At 50.4% G+C, this 23,083-nt stretch overlaps 1 protein-coding gene and 1 long non-coding RNA gene across 6 annotated transcripts in view; one reads left to right on the forward strand and one right to left on the reverse strand.

The window, feature by feature from the left end:
- Positions 1 to 23,083, forward strand: part of Grik3 (glutamate receptor, ionotropic, kainate 3) — a 223,915-nt gene that overhangs the window by 48,612 nt on the left and 152,220 nt on the right. The gene's annotated exons all lie outside the window — the stretch shown is intronic.
- Gm32807 lies at positions 5,769 to 21,520 on the reverse strand. 3 transcript variants are annotated; one of them, XR_003955277.1, is made up of 4 exons: positions 15,479 to 21,520; positions 15,089 to 15,266; positions 12,385 to 12,615; positions 5,769 to 12,271 (listed from the first exon to the last, which is right to left on the reverse strand). It is a non-coding gene; the product is annotated as a predicted gene, 32807 (long non-coding RNA). The 3 variants fall into 3 exon arrangements; XR_376657.4 differs by having other exon boundaries at positions 5,769 to 12,615; XR_003955276.1 differs by lacking the exons at positions 5,769 to 12,271; positions 12,385 to 12,615 and adding an exon at positions 14,570 to 14,949.

Raw genomic sequence — 23,083 nt, forward strand, 5'->3', positions numbered from 1 at the left:
GGGGACAAGATAAGCAGGATCACAGTTGCCTATTTGCACTTTGCCTCAGTTTCCCCTTGAAAGCTCTGAAGAGAAAGGACCTGCTTTGCCATCTCAGGTCTGTCCTATTTCCTAAAGTTGGGAGCCTCAGTGGTCTTGAACACCCACTGTGGGGTAGCTCGGTCAAAGCACGCTGAGATTCAGGGGTCTGTATTCTTTTTTCATTCATCTTCTTCCTCCTCTTCCTCCTTTACCTCTTCTTCCTCCTTTACCTCTTCTTCCTCCTCTTCCTCTTCTTCCTCCTCTTCCTCTTCTTCCTCCTCTTCCTCTTCTTCCTTCTCTCCCTCTTCTTCCTCCTCTTCCTCCTCTTCCTCCTCTTCCTTCACCTTCTTTTAAGACAAGGTCTCTTTATGTAGCCTTGAATTGACCTAGAACTTGATTCATATACCAGGCTGGCCTTGAACTTACAGAGATCTACCCGCTTCTTCCCCTGGAGTATGGGATTAAGGGTACGCATTATCACACGTGGCTAGGAATGTTCTTTCGCTTCTTGCTACGGACGTGCAGAACCCCACCTACATGGTCCCTCTAATTTCCTCAGCTGCCCATTCTGCATGTGCCTGGCTCCTCCTGAGCTGTCCCCGAGGCTTGGTATGTCCTGATTAATTAGGTCTTGTGCTTTGTTTGTTCACGATGACCCTCGTGGCAGGGCTCCTTGCTCATATGGTCAGATGATGCCAGGGTGAAGGTGCCCCTTCATCTGGCCGAGGAGGAGACCTGGAGGAAAGGCTCAGGCTGTCCCTCAAGAGTGACTCCCTCCCTTCTGCTCCCTCAGTCCTGCTTACCAAGCCTGAGTTTGTAGCTGCCCTACTCCCTTCTGTACCTACCCATACCCCCCTCCCCCACCCCGCCCCGCCCTGCCCTTCGCTGGTGCCTCAAGGGTCAAAGCAGGGTGAAAGTGTGCCTGGGTGTGCTCAGTGGCTGTGTAAATGTGAGAGTTGAGTCATAGCACCTGGGTGTATGTGTGTGTATGCATGAAAAAAAAGGGCAGGAAAAAATGTGAGAGCATGCAAGCATGTGAGGGTAGCTTAGATCCTCACTCTGTGTGTATGTGTGCGTGTACGCGAGCGTGCGTGCGTGTGTGTGTGTGTGTGTGTGTGTGTGTGTGTGTGTGAGAGAGAGAGAGAGAGAGAGAGAGACAGAGACAGAGACAGAGACAGACAGAGACAGAGAATATGAGGGTCAGAAGAGAATGTGGGAATGTGTAAACATGTGAGGACCAGTTAGATCCTTACTCTGTGCGTGTGTGCGTGCGTGTGCATGGTGTGCGTGTGTGTGTGTGTGTGTGTGTGTGTGTGTGTGCACTTGTGTTTGCTCATGTGACAGTCAACCTATGAGAAGATGAGGGTGGATTGTAGCTTCGGGTGAGTATGTGAGCCTGGGGACCCTTGGCTCCTCGCTTGTATGTTCACATGCGCATGGTGCATGTTATGTTACAGTGTAGCTATGTATTCCATTCAGTCATTACCCTGCACCCAGATTCTTACATGTGGGAGCTCAGGTCAAAAGCAGAATCCTTGCCCGGGAGTGGGCAGCAGCGGGAGAGACAGACACCAGGTTACAGCACTCTGGTATCTGGCAGTGCCTGGCACCAATAGATGTCCCAAGGGGCAGGAGTGCGAAGGTGACCTGAGACCACGTATAGGAGGGTCAAGAAGGGCCTCCATTTTGAAGGCTGCATGCTGTGAACATTTGTGCAGTTAAGCAGCAGAGAGCAGTGTCAGGAGCTGGGCGAGCTTGGAGGCTCAGCTCGGCTGTTTCGTAGCTGTGTGACCTTGAGAAAATGCCTCCACATCTCTGCGCCTCCAGAGCTGTGGAATGAGAATGGCCGTGGTCACAGAACACCTAGAGAGTCCTAAGAACAGAGTCTGAGGCGTGGGAAGTGCTCACTAAGTGCTCCCTGCAGTAATTGCTTCCCCGTGACTGGAGGTGTGAGAGGTGAGCAGGAGTGGACAGAGCAGGCGTCAGTACGTACTTCCGTGTGCCCATAGTAGAGTTCGTATGCACATGTACATATATGTAGGGCAGGATGAGAATGTTGTGTGTAGGCAAGGGCGTGCTCATGCACGTGTGCCCATGAGCACCATGACCAAGATAGTGCAGGTGACTGCAGGACCCGGAAGAGAGTACTGGGTATGATTGTGTGCATGGGGCTTGCAGTGGCCATGTGACTGTGGCCATGTGCAGCTGTGCACAGGGGCAGGCATGTGCCATGCGAAGGGCGGGGGCAGATGCAGCCACAGCAGCGTGTGAGCCAGGGTCTGCTAGGGCCCCTTTGGAGACCATAATGGGAATGACAGGTCCTGGAGAGGGTTCTTGGTTGTCCAGGGCCCTCTGAGACTTCTGGTGATTTCCTTGCTCTGTTGGTTCGCTGACAACTGCCTCCCCTCAGACATCTCTCATCCCCTACTCCCTCCATCCTGTCCAGCCTCAGATCTGGCTCCTTACCTTCTCCTGTATTGTCCCCCTTCAACACTGCTTAGCGGAGCTCTGCTCTGTCTTTCACCATGCCTGACCAGGGACTGGCTTGGAAAGGCTAGTGACTGTCCTTCAGAGACTCTGCCCGAACTGGGGGCAGAGCATCGTCTAATTCCTGCATGACCCTGGGGGTCCCTTAAATAAATGACCTCAGGCCCTTCTCCTACTTCATCCCAGAGAGCGCTCTGTCTGCCTTTCTAACAAGACACCCCCACCACCTAGGTGCACACTTGTAAGAGTAAGGACACAAGGCTTTTGACTGGGGACTTGGTGGCCTTTCTCAAGAACTGCATCTCTCCCTGCTATCCTTTCTGGATAGTGGGCTGAGTTCTGTTTTCATGGAAGCCATAGGGGAAGGTGGAATATGAGACTGGATGGGGCCTGGAGAATTGTATTCAGCATGCCTGGTCCAAAGCTTGACCATCTACCCAGACAAGCCGGGGTTCGAAAAACATGGCTTTGGGGCACCTGTCCTGACTGGGTCGGTAGAGCTAATGACACCAAGGATAGGACTGAGGAGCTAGGTTGGAGTGGGGAGGACCTAGAGGAGGAGCTAGGTTGGAGTGGGGAGGACTTGGAGACAGTCTGGAGGACAGAGCTTGGTTATTGTCATGTGCTGCTCAGAGTGCATCCTACTGGATTCCTAGCTGTTGTCAACGCTCTCAACTGGTAGCTATTCTCCAGAAGGGACTTTGTTCAATGTGATATCCTCTGTGCTTGAGCCAGTGTGGTACCTAGTGGGCACACAGTGAACATAAGGCATAACTCTCCCTGACCACGTTTCTCATGCGGTGGCATAGCCAGACGAGTTTGTCAGACAGGAAGCCATGAGGACAGGTGGAGTTTGAAACCAGGGCCTAGTCTAGGCCTGCATGCACTATGTGATTTGACTGAATCATCTCCCCGCCCACCCCAACCCCCAACCCCCAACCCCAGTTTTTTTCTTCAAGCATGCTGGGTGGAGAAAGGGGGGCTGTGGCTTGGTTCTTCCTGTCAGTCCTGCAGCAATAAAGCCAGACTCTCGAAGGGAGCTCTCCCGAGAAGCTCGTGAAGACAGGTCAGACGTGTGAGTGCGTGGAGAGCGGTGTTGGACTTGCTGAGTGGTGCACAAGAGGCCTTCCTCTCAAGATGTGTGCAGAGCCCAAGACAGAACTACAAAGCCTCTGGAATCCAGGTGCCCTAGAGGATAGATGTTCCCTCTCTTTCTCACCTCCATCCCTCCTCCCGTCTTTAAGCACTGTAGTTTTAGGAACTAATGTACGTCCTCCCTCTCCGCTAGAGCCGTGGCTCCTGGCCCCATCACTGCTGTGCACAGGCGATCCATCTTGCCCTCTCTGGCCTGCCCTTGCCTCATGATCGTTCAGCAGCAACTCCTGCCACCACTGGCCAGCAACTCCCTTCATTTTATGAGTCCATATTCCCAGGAGATGAGCTGATTAACTCAACCATTCTTTATGAGTCAGGCCATAGGGCATCTGTCTTCGGGTCAAGTGCCCGGCCTCTTTATTCATCAGCTGAGTCCAGGGAGCATGGGATGCTGAGTATGGCCTCCATTACAGCGAGTTCCCTTGGAAAGACTATACATGGTCAAGCCCAACACTAGCTCATGCAGGCCGGAAGCATTTCTGAACCAGTGCTCTGAGCTCTGGCTTTTCTTAGACATCTAATAGCTTGGTGGCTTGTTTCACGAGACCTAAAACAGCCTTTGAGCTTCAAGTGGGTCAGAACTGGGTCATGATTCTCAGTCACATTCCTAACCCTGGACTGTGGGCTCAATGACCATGCCATTGGTTCCAATGAGAGAATGAATGGCTCTTTGAGGGCGGACCACAAAGTCGGGACTCTGTTGTAGCAAGGGCAGGGGATCTGGAGTCTCCAGTTCATCTCAATGCCAGGTGCATTTGACCAGAACGGCATACCACACTGTGACCGTAGCTGACTCATCTCTCCCTACTGTTGCAGCTGAGTAAGGCGTTGGAGGAGACTGGCTAGCACCAGCCTCTCTGGTGCTTTGGTTTGGTGTACTCACAGGTCTCCAAGCAGGGGTTATGGCCAAAGGCCAGCTCTTCATTCTTCTCTCTGCCCAGGCTCTTTGCATTGTTGGAGTGTCAACTCCCAAGAGGAGAAATCTGCTTTCCTTTCCTCAGTGGGGCTGCCCAGTAGCAATTGAATGATTTGGCCAACAGAACATCACCAAAAGGATATTGTGCTGTTTCTAAACCTAAGGATTCCTGCAGAGGGGATAGAAAAGTGGCTCAGTGGTTAAGAGCACCTGCTGCTTTTGCAAAGAGCTGGGTTTGGTTTCCAGCACCCACGTGGTGAGTTACAGTCACCTGTAACCGTCCCACTGGTTCTGATGCCTGCTTCTGAGAGTCATGCTCACCAGGCATGCATGTGGTACACACACATAGCATGTAGACAAAATAGTCATACACATCACATAGACGGATCTTTGAAAATAAAAGAATTGCCGCATGCAGGTGTACTCTAGGAATCCTGTCACTGTCACCCAAGCCAGCCTAGTGTGTTAGATGATAGGACATAAAAGATCAAGTCACCCCCATACCCTGACTGACAATCAGCCTTTGCTAGGGTACTAAATGTGGCCATCCTAAACATGATGGTAGTCCCTTCAATCCACAGACATACCAGCAGCCAGGGCATTGAGGAAGATTCTCTATTTGTTGGCCAAGAGCTGCCTCATCTCAACCATCTTTCATTCCCTACCCCCATTGTCCCTCCTGTCCAGCCTCAGATCTGGTATCCCAAGCTTTCCTTTCCTGTGCCCCTTCCACATTGCTTAGTGGGGATCTGGTCACATGTTCACTGTGATATCTTACGCACACAAGCACACATTCATGCATAGTAGGATATATTCATGCATTGGTAAAAATATAAAAGAAAATTGTTAGATTTGGCTCACATAATCCAATCTGATCCAACATTATCCAACAGTAGATGCACACCAGACAGACTGAGCCTGGTAGCTGCTCCATCCGCATGCCTCCGAAGTCTCCATCTGATGCTAGAGATTCAGAGATTCCTGGAGAGCCACTGGTCTTTGGAGCACATTGGAAACCCAAAGAAGTTAGGGTCTTAGATCAGTGAAGGAATGCAATAGCAGTGCTGGCAGCAACAGAGTAGATGAACTCACCAGCAAGACACAAAGGCAAGCAGGCAAAAAGAACAAAGCTTTATTTTCTGAGACCACCTTTATCTAGGCTGCAATAGAAGGTGCTGTCCACATTTAGATGGGGGGGGGGCATTCACACTTTAGTAAACACAGCAAAGAAAACTCCTCACAAGTATGTCCAGTGACTTGCCTCTTAGCTGATTCTCAATCCACTGAAGTCGACAACCAAGATTAGCAATCACGCCCAGCCTAGGTCTGGCCCAGCTCTTGAGCAATGTATGCTTAGATTGCAGTAGCTACTGAGTCACAGGGTTGAGTTATACAATGTTTGTTATGAGGCAGTAGCTTACTGCTACACCTCGCCATCCTGAGACCTCAGAGGATGTGTTGACATTTGCTTTCTAGCTCGGTCCCTGAGACTAGGGTGGTCTGCTCTGGTAGGCTGGATTGAAAACGTGTTTGGACCTAAGATGCAACGATGACTTAGTATATTGATAGATGCCCTGTAATCTGGGTGCGGAGCGTGCCAGGCAGCTGCACTTCCTGCCACTTACAGAGAATTTGCTGTAATGCATTGTGAGGCATTAGCATAATAATTGCTAAGCATTCGCAAATGAATAGCTCACTGACTGATGGATTTTGTACAGAATCTGTGAAGGTTACATCGAGGGTGAAAACATTTCACTGTGTCAATGAACATACTTAATTTCTCTGGAAGTGCTATTTAAATTGCGTCGTGCTATGACATTAGCATAACAAAGACATAATGCATTCGTTTATGCTGTAGTAGGGAACACTGCCATAATCAGTGGACGTGACGGAGGCTTTGTGGAGAGGGGTCTGGGAGCTGCGGAGGGCAGCCCCATTGGGTCTCTGGTCCAGGCAGGGGAGGTACTGCCCTGTGGGTCCCGCCCTCCGACTCAGCTCCAGATGGGGCTCTGGGGCTCGCTTGGTGGGGTGGACTCTGTTTATTGCCTTGTTTCCTTTTCGCTGATTTTCCTCTTCTTGCTGCTCTGGCCACCAAGTCCTGCTAATGGGTGGGTGGGTCTTGGCTGTCAGCAGAGAAGCCCTCAGGAGAATTAGGAAGCATTCAAATCTGGCAGGATTCATCCGCCCCCTTCAGCAGGGCAGGACAGCCTCCCTAGAATCAGCCAGCTGGTTCAGGGAGCTGTGCCTCCGGACCTCATTCTCTCCAGCCCCCTCCCCTGAAGGTGTCATCAGAGCTGTCACAAGAAGCCTCTCAGGGAATGGCTTTATTACCTCAATTTTCAACATGTTCTGCATATCTGGCTCTTCGAGGGGGAGTGTCAGGGGAAGAGAGTCTGTTAATTGAGCATCTACTGGCCTGCCAGAGACTGAGCTATTTCTGTACACACCAGCTCGGCTCAGGCTCCGCAGCCAGCTGTGCACAGGATCAGGGCAGATTGGTGAGTTCAAGGTCCAGCTCTGGCCTCCTTTTCAAGCAGAACTGGTCAGAGCTTTTAGCATAATAATGACTTACAAGTCTCCAAGATTAAGGCAGACTGGGTTTCAGATCTTGAAATCAGCAGAGCCTGGTGTTGGGAGGGGCTCCCGGGATTCCATTTGAGACTTTGTAAGAATAGACCACGTGAAGGATTCTTAACCCCATTTCAGAGCTAAGGATGGAATTTGTAGGGAGCAGCTCGATGGCCCTCATGGGATGCGATTCCTTGTCTACTTGACTTCAGCAGCAAGCAGGCTTCTAAGGAGAGAGGAGACTGACAGCCATCTTTATTGGGAGAGACAGCTGGGGACAGTGTGGAGCCTGCTGGCTATACTTTCTCTGACACTTCACACTGTATTAGTGAGGGAGAAGGAGCAGACTGTAGGTGCTGGGGATGTGGCTCACAGGAATGCTCAAATGGAGAGGAGGTGAACCAGTCCATGCCACCCAGGAAGCAGGACTCCTAGGGAAGCTCACTTTAGGCCTGGGCTGGTATGGGATGGAAAGGGAGAGAAGCCACTTAGGCTCAGACACAGGTAATGACTCATGCTCCGTGAGGACGGGAGGGAGGAACTGGGAGATCCGAGGACCATGCTGAGGAGATGGGACCAGCCTCTGCTGTCTCCTCAACTATGAGAAGACATTGAGATGTGGTTGGTTTCATAGTTTCCGGGTCCCCATCCTTGTGGTGGATGGTGGGATTTGGAGAGTGACTGAACTTGGTGTGTGGGCTCCTTAAGCCTCTCTTGCTAAGACCCCAGGTGTCTGGAAGAAGGGAGAGTTTGAGGGGGTACCCTGTTGACTTGGTTTCATCAGCCAGAGATTCTATGTCTAAGGGCTCATTGGGTGGTTTCATAGGGCACGTTCTGCGTAACAGAGGGAGCCGTGAATGCCTAGGCACGCAGCCCTGAATGCCCTCTTGGACTGAGACCAGCAAAGGAGAAAAGGCAACGAAGCCTCTGCTAGTTTACAGACACTTTCCTGGAAGCCTTAGGTGGGTCGGCAAGAGCTCATTCCCTGACCACCTCACCGCACACACCTCCCATCCCCCACACCTGCCCCCTGCCACTCAAGATTGCTCCTGGGATAACTCAGTAGAGCCTAAAGCTTCCCTCTCTGAGTCTGACTGGAGGAGCTCTTACCTACTTTGGCTTCCCTCTTCCAAGAGACCTCCATGCTCTCCCTTCCTTCCCTTCCCTTCAAGGGTTCGTATTTATCAGGCACATTCTACTTGAGGAAGTCTGAGACTTGTGGGTGGCTGCTCCTGGGACCCGCAGGCCAGCGGGGAAGCAGTCAGGGAAGCATTTGGTGCCACTAAAGGCAGGGTAGGTTGGCTGTGTGTGCACAGTGATGCAGGACAAGGCTTCTCTGATGTTCACAGGGATCCCACCTTCCTGGTTTCCCTCACACCAGGATGCACTCTGTATTGTTCTTCTGTTGTCCTGCCTTTTAAGTAAGCTTAGAATCGGCTTGTTTTGCTGCACTTGGCCCAAGCAACTCTGACTGTGAAATAGTGGGTCAGGATTTACCATTTTTTCAACAGAAACTTAAAAGTTGTTCATTATGGTAAAATAAGCACAACATGAATTTACCATTTTTTAAGGGTACAGGTTACCGGCACAGAGTATGTTCATAATGTTGTACACATAATGTTGGTCACTACTATCGACTTCTAGAACTTTCCCACTCTCTCAGATAGTACCATCTACTCTTCTACCCATCCTCTCATCTCCTCTTTCTCCCACCACTCACTCAGGCTCTGGTAGCCACTGCTCTACTCCCTGTCTCTCTCTGAGTCTATACTAGCTAGGTACTTCCCATAAGAAGAACAATACAGTACCGGCCCCTTTATGTCTGGTTTGCTTTGCTTAGAATGTCTTTGAGGTTAATCTGTGTTATGGTGGATAGAGCAAGTTATTCTTTTTGCAGGCTTAATAGCATTCAGCTGTGTGTGGACCACGTTGTTTATCCATTGGTCCGGAAGGGACGTTTGGGTTACAATGTATACAGTTTATGTTTTAACCTGTGTTCCCATGACTCCACCACCACTGGAAGTCTTCATGGCTTTGTGTGATCATTGCTTCTGAAAGTAGAAGTTCAGATGAGGACATGAGTGCAGGTAGAGCTTATTTGGGAAGAAACAGGAGTGGAGGAGTCCGAGACTGTGTGACGGGAGAGGGATCAAAGCCAGTAGCATACTGAGCTGGTTATTGCTGTGGGCAATTGGGGCTCACTCTTAATAAGGTTTGAAGAACCGAGTAGACACACCTCAGACTCATCCCGCTGGAGGACAGGAGGCAGACACATAGCTGCAGTCCCTAGCCCCTGCTGCTGCGCCTCACCTCCTCCCCAAACTGAGAAAAACAGCTGAGGCCAGTGCAGGAACTGTCCACTATGCTGTGCTGAAATCAGGTGTGTTTTGGATACTGTTCACTGCTTAGGAACACCTGCTGTGCTGTCTAAAAACATTTCGACACCTCATTCTGGGCTTGGAGAGGGTTGCTCCTTAAAGTGGCAAGCAAATGGCTGAACAGAGCAGGGGATGGCCTGACTGCAGGAAAGAACATCACAAGCAAAGACCCTGAGGACAGACGTAGCAAGCTTATGTCCTGGGTGGGGGACAGGCCCTGCAGTGAGGTCTCGGGCTGTCCCCAGAGCTGTTGGATTTGAACCTAGGAACGGAGCACGTGTGTGATGTAATCAATCATCTAGATATTGGCTGTTCTTCTATTGGCTTGGGGCAGATGCCAGGCTGGCAGGCAGTATTGAATCTTTACTTGCCTCCCAGGGAACCCCAGTGGAAGTCCCCCTCAAGTCTTTGCACTTTGGGGGCCAATGGACACCTGATGTGCAAAGATGACATTGATATTGGTGATAACCTATCTGAGCAAGTTGGACTCCTCGGGGACCCTTAGCTGAGCTTGGGGACCCTCTTTCAGTCCATGGTGTAGAAAATAATCTCTCATGGAGTTGAATCCTTACCTCTACTGTCAGTTAGCTTGGGCAAATCACATTTCCCCTTAGCCTTAGTTTCCTGGTCTGTTCAATAGGAGTAACCATGCCTAGTTTAGACCCTACGAGAAAAATGTTACCATAGAAAGTGCTTAAGACATGGGTCACATCCCTTCTAGTGTCCCCAAGCTAGGCTCCTTGTACCTGGGCTGTCCAGCCTGAGGGGAAGTGGGGGAAGCCCTGGAGGTGGTAGGACCTTGTTGGGATAAGATCCATTTCTCTAGGTCCTGTTCCTGCACTGGCCCTCTCTTTTGCCATGTGATTACCAGGTAAAGGCACTGACTACCAGGCAGTTCTTCATCTAGAAGCTGACTGGGATAGGGTGCACCTACTATGCCCCTTCCAAGATGCTGACACCGAGAAGACCTGGGCCGTTCCAGTCAAACCTACCCATGTCCAGCCTCGTCTGGATCTTGGGACCTAGGGAGAGTAGAGTTCTTGCAGGCTCCACATCATCCCATTCAATATGGGGGCTCTGTGAGGCTGTTAATGGGACTCTTAGGTCTGGTAGTTTCTTCTGAAATAGCCTTGTTGAACTGCAAGCATATGAAGGAGCCCGCTGTGAAGAAGGATTGGGAGCTGTCTCATATAGAGGTGTTGGGATGCTGACTGAAACTGAATAAACCGTCCATGCTTCTTCAAGTTCTCTTCTGCCTGCCCAGATGCCTGATTCATTTCTGCTTAGAGAAGTTTTACCATTGGTGCAGGGGTTTCTGAGTGCAGGGTTGCCAGGCCCAGGGAGGGGTTCTACTTTGCAGAGAGGTGCACTGGGGACATCCCCCTGCATACTCCCAGCAGTGTATTAAGCCTCGGTGACTCCAAGCTCCATTTGCATAATGAACAGAAGAAAAGGAGGGGGGACAAGAGGCTGCTGGTGACTCTGTCAGAGAAGAGCTGGCAGGACCATCCTTTGCGACCACCCACCTGGACATCTGGAATGGAGGGTTGGAGCTGCCGAGGGCCACCCAACAGCCTTCCTAGGACTGAGGCAAGCTTCTTGACCTCCATGTGTAAACACCCTCACCCAGTGAAAGCAGAGTCTCTGTAGAAAACCCTGCTAATTAAAAGCACAGTCTACCAAGTTTAGATAGCTTCAGACTCCCTTAACCAGCAGGATTTCCCCTTTTTCTGACCTTGTCTGGGGAGTCCGACCCCCCACATCCTCTATCTGGGGAAGTTCAAATAGTCCTTGGCAGACCTACAAGTTCAAACCTCCCCTCCATATGTACTTGCCCAGCAAGTACCTGGGATTTCTGGAAGGCCTCTCCACACAGATGAGGCATTCACAGAACTCTAGCCAATGATTTTTATTTACCTGAAAACTCCTTTCCCACCTTCCAGGGTCCATATGTAGCCTCGGTTCACCCTAAATAAAATACTTACACACAAGCTAAGATCATGTAAGAGAGGTGTCTCACTTAGAGGTATTCCACTGAAGATCGTGGGGAAAAGCCTTCATCTTCAAGAGCTGTTACTGCTAAGATACTCTGAGAAGACCTTCTTGATCCATCCCCCCACTCACTCCCAGCCAGACCAGGATCCTGCAGATCCCACCCATTCTGGACTTCACGTCTTCTTTCCAGCCTGGTGTGAAGTTGAACCTGGATGCCCTGAGGGAAAGAACAGAGGGCTAGGAACCACAGCTGGCCACCAACACACATGCCACAAACTACTTGTTTATTTCTCATCTTTCCTTGTGGTGCAAATAGAATTCGTGCTGTGTTGATTTTTAGAAACCCAAATCAAAATAGCTTAAGCAAAAGGAATTAGCAGGCTGCCGCCATCGGACAGTCTAGGTTCAGACCGCTTTGGGAACAGCTAGAACTAGCAGATCAGGTCATAACATTCTTGACTTTATTTCTGTGAGACCCAGATGTAGCTTTCCTCTGTTCTTCATATAGCACAGGCTTTCTTCCATTAGTGGGAAAGACTTTCCCTCTGCCAAGCATCCTATAACACTAAACTGGTCACATGCCCATGCCCATCCTGGAGTCCATGTCTGGGCACGGAGGATGACTGCTGACTTGCCGGCTTGGACACGTACCCATTCCAATGGCTTGGAGAAAGGGCACCATGATTGACAGCTGCATTGGTATCACATGGAGAGGCTGCAGAAGAGCCAGACTGAGCATGTCCTAGAGGTTCTGAGAGAAGTCACCCAAGATCACCCAGCAGCATACCAGGGTAGGTAAATTAGGTTTTATCGGGCTACTGCTTTTTGTGGCTTGGCACATCTCCCTTGTTGTAAGTACCTCACCTTGTGAGTTCTTCCTTTGGCTTGCCCAGTGGTCCAGGACCATATCGGAGGAAAGAACAGCATCTTTCTTAGGGGATTTGTAGGCTACTTGAGGGGAGATGTCATGAAAAGCCAGTTGCAAAGCTAAGACTCTTACAAATGGCACTACAGGGTAATTTGGAATCAGGCCCAGTTTGTCTCCAGTGAGCCGGCAGACCCATTTCTCAGGAGCTAAAAGGTGATGCAGAAGACCTGAGGAGGAAGGGTCCCAGGGAAGAAGTGTCAGGAGCCAGTTTGCAAAGATGAGATGGGTTTGGGCAGGGAGTGCCAGGAGAGCAGATGGCATGCAACTGGATTCAATTGCCTACCCACTCACCAGATCTATCCATCCACCCTTTTCCCATCCTATAAAACATTCATCAACTGTGACGTATGCTCCAAGAGTTTACCATAGTGAGCAAGGCCATAGAACCTGGAGAATGATGCTGCTTAGAATGAGCCAGCTAGGTGACAGAGCACTGGCAGGCCCTTATGGTTAGTTTTTAATTGTGAACTTGACACAATCTGCACTCATCTGGGAAGAGCGTTTTAATTGAGGAAGAGTCCAGATCTAGTTGGACCATGAGCCTGTCTGGGAGGAATTGTCATGATTGTTAATTGATGTGGGATGACACAGTCCACTATGGGCAGCACCATTCCCTAGGCATGTTGTCCTAACCTGTGTAAGAGAAATGAAGGAACTCAGCAAGCAAGCAGAATGCATGCTGTTATTGCTCTCTGTTCTTTATGGGATTGACTAGCTTCTTCCAGCTCCTGCCGTTGTGACTTCTCTGTTACAGTGGCCTGTGAGCAGGAACCATAAGATGAAATCTTTTCTCCCCTGCATTGCTTTTTGTCAGGATTTTTATCACAGTGACAGACACAAAGCTAGAACAATACCCCCCCTAGATCAGACAAGGGAGTCAGGAGCAAAGTCATCCTCTACAGTTCTAAGGGAACTTTGAGATGCAGAAGCTCTGTTGTTAATCTATACAGTCTCATTTTCTTCTGTCCTCTGCATCTTTGGTTCCTAAAAACATGGGTCTCTAGCAAGCAATAGCAGCTGACATGTCCAGTGACCATCCTATCTTCCACACAAATCGTCTCCATCCACCTTGCTACCCTCACCCTGTACCCTGGCCCTGGGGACAAGGCTCCTGTTACATGCTTCCTCATGATCATGTTTGGTCTCAGTTGAATGGTTTATTGTATAATGGCTTATATGATAGAGTTATATACACATTTTTAGGTTTCTGTGAGTGACTGTGATTTTTGGCAAGGGTGTTGTATTCTAAATGTGTTTGAGAAGTCTGAAGCCAGAACCCAGGTCTTCATGGACACTGAGCCTTCTTGAAAAGTGTGTATGTCTGGGTGTTCATTCGGCTGTCTCCTCTACAATGAAGCCCTTCCTGGCATCCTCAGGAAATAGAGTCTCCCTATAGTGAGTGCCCTCCATTCCAGGCATGTAGGTTACCCATCAAACCCATCACTCTATTTACACTTCCCCACTTTGAAGGGTTTCATTTATATACTAATAAGGCTTAACAACATGCCTGGCAGTGAGTGGAGGAGTGATGGATGATGGAGCAGGTCTACCACAGAGAACATGTGGAAGCCTGAGGAGATGGTTCAGATAGTAAAGTACTCACTGTGTAGCATGAGGACCTGAGTCTGACCCTGGTCTCTGTGTAAAAAGCGTATTCTAGTTGGACCATGAACCTGTCTGGAAGGAATTGTCATGATGGTTAATTGATGTGGGATGACACAGTCCACTATGGGCAGCACCATTCCCTAGGCATGTTGTCCTAAACTGCGTAAGAGAAAAGAAACTCAGCAAGCAAGCAGACCAAGTCTTCATGGACACTGAGCCTCCTTGAGAAGTCTGTATGTCTGGGTGTTCATTTGGCTGTCTCCTCTGCAATGAGGAAGTAGGGAAGGGAAGGTCTCTTGGGCTTGTTAGAGACCCAGCCAAAGTTGTGAGCTCTAGGTTCAGTGAAAGACCCTGTCACAAACTGTAAGGTAGAGACACTGGATGTTGACCTCTGGCCTCTCTGCTCACACACTTACCAGCATTTGCATATGTACCCATGCAGATGCACAAGCACCTATACATTTACATGAACAAAATAAAAATAAAAATTTAGAAGACTCTATTCAGGAGAGACTAGTCTGTCAAGATCAGAATTCTGTAACCAAACCCAAAAAGTTCTGTTTCCAGGTGGCAGACTTGCCCTCCTCCTGGTTACCCTGGAGCTGGTCTCGAGTATGTAATAACACCATCCACCACTGCAATAAGTCCCACTGATAGTTTATGAGGGGGAATGGTGGTCCCCTGCATTGTCTGTGCCTGTTTCTCTCTTTTCCCTGTGGCTGCTCTGGCTGGCTCCTTCTTAGCCTCTAAGAAGACCCCTGGACAGAAACCTATCTGTGTGGACTGAGTTGTTGAATGAGGGCATTTTCTAGGAAGGCCCTTGGGAGTCAGAGTCATTTGGGGCAAGAGGAGGTGGTGTCCGTTGTCCATCCATGGTTCTGATCTCCCGAGGGAAGCTGAAAGAGCAGGGTTTGGGAGCTGGCGTGGCACTGGGCACTTTGATGAGGCTACTGATTTAGCTGGTGCCCTGGGAGAGGGCAGGGAGGGCTCTGTGCCTGGGCTTGGTCTCTGGGATGAGTCACTGTGTTTACTCACACTGAGGACTGTCAACAGCAGTAGAAGTATGATTCAGATGGAGGTTTCAGTGCCCAGAGTTGCCCAGCGGCACGTCTGTCGCCGAAGCACGTGATGATAGAGAAATGGGCCATGCAGACTTCCAGTTAGTGGTCTTGGCAAGGGCCATATGAGACCATGCCTTCAAATGGAGCCGGGGCTGGGGATAGAAAATGGGGTTTGTGAGGAGAACGAGGCTGCTGGAACCATAGGGATGCTGACAGTTAAGAGGAGTTATAAGCTAGGTCTTTGGAAGGACGGAGGATAATTTTTTTCTGAGCTGTCCACAAGTGGCCGTAGAGAAAGGCTAAGATGGTTCTTGCTCAGAGAATGAGGGATGTTTTAACCTGGGATGATTCTAGTCAACCAAACCTTTAGTGAGATGGTCCTGCCTTGTCTCATGAGAGCAGGCACCAACCCCATAGCAACCAGGTAGTCTGTCCTGTGGGCAATGGTGGGGCAGAGGAGGCAGGAAATGAAAGGGAAAAGGACAAAAGGCAAGCGAGAGAGTTTGAACAGTTGTAGAGAAAACAAAGGAGCTGGAGATAGGGACTGAAAGAGGAAGAGGGTGAGAGGAAACAGGAGACAGAGAGGGGGAAGAGAGGGGAATTCCTTCCATGTTCCATGATAGGAATCCACAAAGGTTCTCTGTTCTTACCTGAGAGATGCTGCGGACAGTCTGTGTCAGTGGGGTCTCCTCCATCACAAATGCCTGAGGATACAGCTGGTGTTCCAGGTTCTTGGTCCAGGCGGTTCAGGACAGGCTCCTTGACTGTGAAAATCATTAGCACACTGTTAAAACTCACATCTGCTGGGAGCTTTGCCACGGCTTCCAGATCTGCCATTTCATGCACTCTTGGAAGGGTGTGCTTTAGTCTGGAGTTCCATTATGTAGATGAGGAAGCAGAGCCTTAGAAAGTCTAGGTAACCTGCCTGTGAGTGGCAAGGCTGGGCTTCTTAACAAGCACTTGGGCGCATCTCCTTGACCCTTCTGCATGACCTAGTGTACCTGCTTCCTATATGCCAAGTGTCACTCTCCATTCTGCGTCCTCTCTGTCTCTTGTGCTGTCACTTTGTGCCCTTCCAGGACTGGGACTGTGGTCTTGCATCCTGGTGTTGACCCCTCCAGCTAACCACAGCTGACATGCACTCTCTGCTCCTTCCTCAGTGTGGTAGGGACCCCTGCCACACTGCAGCTGGGCCCTGCTGTGCTCTGAGGTCAGAAAGCCAGGCCAGGCCAGAGGACAATGAATGGGAAGTACTCAGGGCTTCTTTGAGACCAGGAGGGAGTCCTGGGCTTCGGAGCACACATTACCTGATCTCTTAGCTGTCCACAGAGAAGGAGTGGGCAGGAGCTGGGGGTGAGAACTCAGGCCTAAAAGGCTGATCTGTGTGCTTGGGCTCATGCACTCTCTCACAGTGCTCATCTAATGGAAGCACTGTCATCCAGTGGTGAAGCAGGCAGGCTCTGGAAATAGGGTGGCTGGGGCCACATACCAATGTCCTCTGCTATCTGGGGGGTCAGATTTTATTCTCTCTCTCTCTCTCTCTCTCTCTCTCTCTCTCTCTCTCTTGCTCTCTCTCTCTCTCTGTCTCTCTCTTTCTCTGTGTGTGTGTGTGTGCGCGTGCATCTGTCTGTCTGTTTGTCTGTCTGCATAAGCCAGCATGCACGCATGCACGCACGAACGCATGCACGTACATGTGCCTGAGCAAGTGCCAGAGGTCAAAGGTTAATGTTTATCTTTTTCTATCACTCTCTACCTTATTTTTGGAGACAAGGTCTCTCATTAAGCCTAGAACTCATGAATTTGAATGGACTGACTGGCCAGTGAGCCCCTCGGATCCTCCTGTCTCGGCTTCCCCAGCTCTGACATTACACCTGGTCTTCTCTGAGCTTGCTGGAGATGGAAGTCAGGTCCCCGTGCGTACACGGCAAGCACTCTACCAACTGAGTCATTTCTGCAGCTTCCACGGGGCTGTTGGTCTTTCAAAGAATTTAGCCTCGGGCTGGTGAGATGGCTCAGTGGGTAAGAGCACCCGACTGCTCTTCCGAAGATCCAGAGTTCAAATCCCAGCAACCACATGGTGGCTCACAACCATCCCTAATGAAATCTGATGCCCTCTTCTGGAGTGTCTGAAGACAGCTACAGTGTACTTACATATAATCAATAAATAAATCTTTAAAAAAAAAAAAAAAAAAAAAAAAGAATTTAGCCTCAATCCAGAGAGTGAAGTGGGCCATTCTTTCCAGAGGGGTAAGAACACAACAAATATCAGTGATTCCTGTCACGCACTTCTCTGTCTCCATCTAGTCAGAAGGCAAGGATTCTGATCAAGGTTCTGCTCAGAATTGGTGTGGAGAAAGTGCAGGGGTGGGGACAGGCTGGAAGAAGGATCCTTAAGCTGTAAGTTACTGGTGAGTCTTTGAGGGATTCAGGGGTGTCTGTCTCAAGACATCCAGTTTCAAGAGGAAGGGGACAGGGCTCTTGGGCGGATGAGGACCAACCCGTTTGTTGAGGCCATGTGGCCTTTCTTTCAGTCCAAGTTCTTCTTTAGCCTCCACTGCTCAGGTGGGTTGGACTCCTGGACATCTCTGGGCGGGCAGTATTTTTAGGAGCTATCCCTAGTGCTGACCTCCTTGCCTATCTTTGTCCTGGCAGATCCCTAAAGCAGGCTGACCCAGTCCAAGCTGGCTGCTGAACCTTCCAAGGCCGCTGTTGGCTTGGCAGAGTCTTTAATCTCAGACCAGGCCAAACCATGGTCTATGTGTCTGACACTTGGCTGCTGCCTGTCTGATTCCATCTCCTGCTTGAGTTGTCACAAGTTCCCTCTGGGCTGGAACTTGGCCTGTGGAGAGAGGGCTCAGGGCTTCTACAGGACAACAGAGAAGGTACATGCACACCAGTACTTAAGTGACTGGGCTTGCATCCCGGGCTGGCACCTCTCATTGGCCTGGCCTCGTGGGACCTGGACCATATTTCTCTTCCAGTGCAAAACAGGTGTCACGGGTGTGGCGGAGAAGTGCCACCTCAGCATGATGTTTCCCCTGCTAATGTAGCGCTGTGCGGGCTCATCCCTGGAAGGACAGATTAATCATTTCCACCCGGAGCCACCATCCAGGCCAGATTTACAGTGTCGGGAGCATGGGAGCCCCCGGACTTTATGGTCTTGTAAATTACGGGGCTGCTTGTGCAAGAGGCAGGCTGGGCTGTAAATCATGTGTAATTGCTTGTAAATTGGGAAACAAATAGTATTTTTCCTTAAATCACACTCTTTGTAGTGTTTCTTGGGGGGAAATTGAGGGCACATAGAGACCCTTTAACCTCCCTGGGGTGGAGATACCCAATTTGAGAGTCTCCCAGGCCAAATTCCAGGAGATTGGGAGGCCTTTGGGTCAAATGGAGAAGAATTGGCTGTGACTGTCATAAGTCCCTCTTTTAGGTAGCTTTAAATCACTTTCTTCTGGGGCTTCCCTCTTCCCTTGTCCTCATTTCAAATTAACCCCAAGAGTCCCGTTTTGCCCCTGGCTAGGGCCCGCTCTCTCCTTGGGTCTGGGAAGGCAAACCTAGGTGCTCTCCAGAGAACCCAATTTCACTCCCCTTTCTCCCCCATGCAAGGGCGTTAGGTCACCATAGACTGGCAAGCATGGCCTCTGCGCCAAAATGCTATTTGCTTGCTTTTTCTCATCTTCTCCCATTTTGATAAAATTACATTTATCTTTTTTTTTTCCTGCCTGCCTGCCGTGGTCAACTTTGAAGAGTCATTAAATTTGCTGATAGTCAGTCTGCTGAACTTTAATTGAAACACGAATCACAGGCTCCTAGAAGGTTCAGCCTCCTAGGGACCTTGGGGACCGTCTAATTCAACTCCTTCATTTGACAGAAGAGAAAACAGAAGCCCAGGATGGGGAAGGGACTTGCCCAAGGTCAGTCTCTGGATGAGGGCAGCTCTGGGATGAGCCTGGGCCTCCCATGTCAGGTTCTTCACACTCTCCACCACACGCTGTAGGGCCCCTCCACTCAGCTGTCACTTCTGCAGCTCTGCTGTGTGATAAACATTAATGGGAGCGTTAGGCATTTGCCTTACGATGGGAGAATCAGCCCCACTTCACATCCTTCTCCTGGAAAGTGACTCATTGAATGAGCTCAGTGGAGACGAGTGGCCCAGAAGCTATGAGCCTTCCTGTGGACACTACAGAGGACTCTTTGAACCCCTTGAAGATTACTCCTTTCTTTCCTTTATATGTGGGGTGTACGTGCGTGTGTGCACGTATGAGTGTGTGCATGTGTGAGTGTGTGCACATGTCTGTATGTGTGTATGTGTGTGTGTACATGTGTGTATAGGCCAGAGGTTGACATCAGGTGTCTTCCATGATTGCTCTCCACCTTATTTTTTGAGGCAGAGTCTCTAGGCTGAATCGGGAGTTCACAGATTGTCCAAGCTGGCCTGACGGTGAACTCCAGGGATCTGTCTGTCCTTTCAACAACAGCAAAGTTACAGAGCTCCGTGCTGCAGTACCCAGGTGCTGGGGATCTGAACTCCGGTCCTAGTGCCTGTGCAGAAGACATTTTACCAACTGAGCTATCTCCCTAGCTTGGAATTATGTTTTTAAGGGACACTTGGGACTCAAGCTCGATACTCTTGCTGAGAGGAGCACTGGCCACATCACATGAACTGTGGACAGGGCAGGGGAAGGGGTGCAAATGGCCTTGATTCTAGGGCTGCTATAGATGTGGCTTTGAACAAGTTCTCTCTCCCCACTGACTTTCTCATCTATCCAATGGGCACCAGGAGCTGCTTTCTGGTGAGTGGCTGTCATGGCTGTCATTAATGGTGCATGAGATGGTATCTAAGTAGGCTTGCCATCTAGCCCTGTCCAGCTGAAGCCAAAGGTGTTAACTGGCTGATGTAAGAATTGGGGCTTGACCCAGGGTTCTATGTGAAGAAGAAAACAGAGAGGTAACTATGCTGAGGCCACCTCGGGTCACTTGGAGTCCTTGGAGCTGATTCTTTCCCCTTGGTGTCCTCCTTAGTCATGTAGATGTGACTGTCGGGCAAGGACTCATGGGTACTCTCACAAATCCTGGATATACCTGCGTAAGGAAGAGGGTAGAGATACGGGGGAGATGGCCGATTCTGTACAAAGAGCTGAGGCACATCAGCCCCGGGCACAACTCCATTCCCGCCAGGCCTCCCCCACTGCACTCAACCATTCATGCAGAGGTATAGGCGAGGGCATAGCAACCCGGACAGCATACAAGAGGCCATTTCCCTGGGGATGACTCTAAAAGGCCTGCACCTTCAGAAGTGGGGTGCTCCCACCGTGAGGCCTCCACCTCCTCAGCTCTCCATCTAGATCACAAGGAATCTAAGATAAAAGCAGAGAACCAGATCTGGTTTCCTCCACTTCCCAGCTTTGCAGCCTCGGGTGAGTTTCCAAGCCTCTCTGAGCCTTAGATGTTCAAAGGGAGTGAATACTGGTACCCAACTCGGAGATCTGGTGTGCGGACTCAATAAAACGATGCTTAGAAGAGCCCAGCACGGCGCTGGACAGGAAGTCGTCCTTGACCTCATGGTTACTCAAGTAACTCAGATACTAAAGCCTCCTTTCAGGCACAGGGGGAGCCATCAGGAAGTGTGACAGGTTTGACTGCCATGATCCACCTGGTGTCCTGAGTGTCCTGGTCTCAGAAGGCTGAGCAGAGGCTGTGTTTATTCCCGGAGCTGTTTTCTCTGCTGCCTGCCTGCTGCCACCTCCTCCAGACACACAGAAAGAGCCAAATGGGCAGGAGTCCTGCCAGCGTGATGGAGTGGAAGCCTGAGATTAGCGCCTGCGGACAGACAGATGGGCGAGGGGGACAATGGGCATGCAGCCTACCCTCACCCCAGGCTTCCTGCCCAGGGCCCTGACCCAGGGCTGGCTAGGCCCCAGCTAACATGGCCCCTTCCATTCCTTCCCTTCCCAAATTCTGTCCTCTTTTGTGACACCCTCTAGCTCTGTCCCTCATCCTCCCTGTCCTTGCTACTGCCCCTTCCCACTTCCAGCTCCTGCTCTGCTGTCTAGGCCCTGCTGGTTGGTGTCCTTCTCTTGATCTTCCTTCAGAATCTAGACGTATCATACCCTAAAAGGGGGTTGGATTAGACCGACTTCTGGCTGCACACACTTGGGGGGACATTTAACCCTCTGGAGGAGAAATAAAGGCAGGAGGGAGACCGAGCCCCTGTGTCATGTGTTCTGTGAGGATATGTTAAGCTGACTCTGCCCAGGGTGGTGGTCTGCAGGAGTGCAGAGAGCCATGTGTTGGGTCTTGTGACCTTGCCAAGGTGTCCAGCATCACCAGGTCCAGTCCCCTGCTCCCCTGGGAGCTGTCCTTCTCTAAGTCCCTTGTTGGGCTTTCTTGCTTTGAGAGACTCCCATGTCTTCCCACTCATAAAACAACTGTCCTTTGTTTGCATTCCCAGTGCACCTATTCATCCCAACTATTGGTGTGGGAAATCTGACTGGCTTTCACCGCACCCCTCCAGGCTGTGTGCACCCTGAGCAAGGCCTTTGGGCTTTTTTGGTGCTGCTGTACAGGTGTCTGTAAGGGCCTTGCCCAGTGCCTGGCACAGAGCAAGAACGCACAGGTCCTGGGCTGTCACTAAAGCGAAGGGGGAAGGATGTGCGACTTGTCTTGAGGAAGGACAGCAGCAGCTTGAGGGTTGCATCCTTGGCATCTTGGGCCTGGCAGCACCTCCCGGGGCCGATGTCCTCAGGCTCTCAAGGTAAAGCTAGCAGCACGTTTGAGAGCACTCTGTCAGCCTCCTGTTGTATGGATGGGCCCTGAGGCTCACACATCGTCCTCAGCTGCTGAAGGAAGGGGCTTCTTGCTGCCTGGGTCCCTGGGTGTTCCTGCTCATGCTGCTACAGCAGTCTCCTTGGAGATTCTCATCTCTTAGTGCCTGTTGCTGTCTTTGGCTCTGCCCCTGGCTGTCTCTCTGCCACTTCCTCGTCCTGTTTTTTTCCCCCTTCTCCTCTGATGGGATAATTATGCTAATCAGCCTGTCAGAACAAAGATAATTTGTGGTGGGCTATTTCAGACTTTAGAATTCAGGCTAAGGTCCCTTTTCTGCTTGCCTCTGAATGCCCCTTAACCCTATCTCAGGGACTGAGCCAGGCAGGTCTGTTCAGGGAGGGATGATGGGCCCTTGAGGGCAGGTGGGAGGAAGGGAGGGTGTGTGTGTGTGTGTGTGTGTGTGTGTGTGTGTGTGTGTGTTCGTATATGCTCGTGCATGTGAATATGTGTGTGTGTGTGCACTCAAGAGTGTGTGCGTGTGAGAGTGTATGTATGTATACAAATGTGTATGCTTATGTGTGTGTGTGTATATGTGTGTATGTGTGTGCGTGTCTATGTATGTGTGTACATACGAATGTGTATGTGTGTATGTGTGTGCATGTGTGTGTGTGTATGTGTGAATGGGTATGGGTTTGTGTATGTGTGTATGTGTGTGCATGTGTGTGTGTGTTTGTGTATATGTACATGTGAATGTGTATGGGTGTATGTCTGTGAGAGTATGTGTGTGTGTGTGTGTGTGAAGGTGGGCACATGTGCTCAGGGGCATTGTGTTACCAGAAGTCCACCTCTGTGTACAGGAGACACAGCACAGCACCAAATGTCTGCTGAAATCAGTGGAGCATAGAAGAGATGACAAGTGAGCTGTTGTCCCTGGGATATCACTACTAAGGATGGGGCTTCTCCCTGTACCAGCTCCAGCTCTGGAGGGACCACTGCCCTCAGCCACGCTGCAATGGTAGTGACGGGTATTGTGCTTCCCTGAGAAGGGCCACATCAGGACTTTTACCCGTCATGGCTGTATTCAGCCGCCACGCTGATCTAGGTATAGAAAGGGTCTAGGGTGCTCACTTCCTGGGCCTGGCTGGATGTCCAAGGCTGAGAGAGGAGGGGTCATGTTGTGTAGGCACCAGAGCTAGCCAGG

Source organism: Mus musculus, chromosome 4 (assembly GCF_000001635.26).
Source record: "Mus musculus strain C57BL/6J chromosome 4, GRCm38.p6 C57BL/6J".
Classification (NCBI taxonomy): Eukaryota; Metazoa; Chordata; class Mammalia; order Rodentia; family Muridae; genus Mus; species Mus musculus.